Genomic DNA, 2607 nt, shown 5'->3' with positions numbered 1-2607 from the left:
TTGAGAGAATGCTTATTTATATGATAAGAAATGATGGAAGTTACATTTAGAAGTATGGAGTTACAATAGTAATTTATTATGTTTGAATAGAATTGAGTGGTAGAATATGATTAATGCATAATTTATTTTATTTTCAGTTATAATTTTATTTTAATGTGTGAGTTAAATGTATTGTGTTTATTGGATCTTAAATATTATTATAAAGTAATTAGAAAGCAAATAAAAAAATAAAAAAAAATTAGAAAACATTAAATGAAAATCAACCAATAAGGAGAGACCAAAACCTTACTTTTATATATATGATATATTGCTTTAAACTTTGAAATGAGAAATATATTATAAACAATAATTTTACATGAGAAATATATTAATTTACCCAACCAAAATATGAATATAAGTTTAGCCAACCAAAATAAATAAAAAATATTAAAATTTAACCAAAAATAATTTCTCTTGAAAGATAATAAGTTAGTAGGAGGAATGAATTAATGTACAATTATTGGATAGGAGTTACATTTGAGTTAAATGGAGTTACATGTCTTTAATTATAAATAAATATTTTAATTTTTTATAACCTAAAATAAAAGGAATACCAAGTGGCTGAATCAAAATTCACATGATTTGGTTGTTTGTTGATATAAACTCAACACTTACACATAATATTTCAAAATAAAAAATATTACTTTTTAAGTGACAAACTAAATTAGTTTTCTTATAAAATTATATGAATTCTTCAATCTCAATAATTTTTAAAATCCCAAGGATAACTTATATTTTTTTGGTTTTTACTCATCAATTTAATTTATAGTGCTAGATTTCATACTAATGGTTTCATCTTTAGAGAATTTAGTGAAATGATATTTTTAAAATTATATTTTATTTTTATATTTAAGTTCCAGTTGAATATGTTTTGTTTTTTGGATAATTTTTATTTTGATTAAAGACACAAAAAACCAATTGTTTAATTATGTTCTTTTTGTTTTCAAAAACCTCAAATCATAAAAAATATATATATATTATATTGATCTCTGCAGATTTAACAATTGGATCACAAAACAAAATAGTCTTTATAAATGGATAAATGGATAATTATATAGATATTTAAATATTATATTAATCTTTATAAATTATTAAAAATGATACATGTATATGTGAGATAACCAGAGACATAATAGATAATTACATATGGATCATTTCAACTTTATGATCTTATTGTGTGATGAATATTGTAAGGAAGTATGAAATAATGACTTATAAGATGTTAATATAAAATAGAAAATGGAGATAAACATTTTAAAAGATTAAAATAAATATATAAGATATACATATCATATAAACTCTAAAACTAAGCTTTTACAATGATATTTGATTTGATTTTTTATAACCCTTACAACAACAATAACAAAAAAAATACAAAACTAAACAAAACAAAACAAAAAAAGAGATTTGAGAGTAGTGGAAGAAGATAAGAGAATGAAATAGTGATAGACTAAGAGAATAAGATAATGAGTATTTATAGGAAGATAAATGATGAAAAATTATATTTAGAAAAATGAGAGTTACAATTCTAATTTATTGTTTTGTTTTAATACAATTGATTAATACAACTTAGTGGAGAAATAAAGTTAATGTATAATTTATAGGGAGAAGTTATAAAGATTTCAGTTTTATATTATGTGAGTTAAATGTGAAAATTAATTGTTTTAAATTTGTGTTTTAATATAATTTTTTTTTTGTTAAAATTGCATTGCCAAGTGGACCAATAAGGAGAGACTGAAACTCTACTTTTATATATATGATTCTTACCAAAAGTGAAAGAAAGTAATTGAGCCACCCTATGGAGTCTAAATTAATCGAGAGATTCTGCCTGCAATGCATATTTACCAAGAACAAACTTACCCGAAACCAAAGATGATCAAGGAAACTGATANNAAAAAAAAAAAAAAAAAAAAAAAAAAAAAAAAAAAAAAAAAAAAAAAAAAAAATTAAAAGGAAAATTTAGGAATTGGCAATTTTTTGTTTTTGTGCACCAGGAATTGGCATATATCCCATAATAAACTTACATGAATTTGCCGACAAAAAAAAAGAAAAAAAAAACTTACACCAATTTATAAGACAATATATTTTAGTACTTCCACACCATTTTTGTACTAGTAAAAACATAGTTTATATACTATATAGTCATGAAAAAATCCGGTACTAAGGCCAAAATTTTGTGGCTANAATAGCAGTAACAAAGAATCATCCCCTTCTTTTTTTTTTTTTTTTTTTTTTTTTGGACAAATACGATATGTTTTGATATGACCAAACAACCACGAAAAGATACGAAAAAAATCATATCTATACGATTGTGATCTAAAATGTTTTGTGGCTTTATGTGACACATAACCACGGTTAAAGTACGCGTAATTCGTAATTCGTAGTTTTGTAAGAGTGTTCGGTGACTAATTTGTAAATAACTACAGAGCCCTGTTTTAAAAATCCTCGCCTATACGCTCCGTAAAATTGCTAGGTCCATCCTCTCTGCCTCGATTAATGATTAATCCCCGCCTAACACAATTATCCGATTATGTTTTTTTTTAATTTGATTATAACCCGTCTAATCTG

Source organism: Camelina sativa, chromosome 20 (genome assembly GCF_000633955.1).
Source record: "Camelina sativa cultivar DH55 chromosome 20, Cs, whole genome shotgun sequence".
Taxonomy (NCBI): domain Eukaryota; kingdom Viridiplantae; phylum Streptophyta; class Magnoliopsida; order Brassicales; family Brassicaceae; genus Camelina; species Camelina sativa.
Note: the sequence above shows the minus strand (reverse complement) of the source record.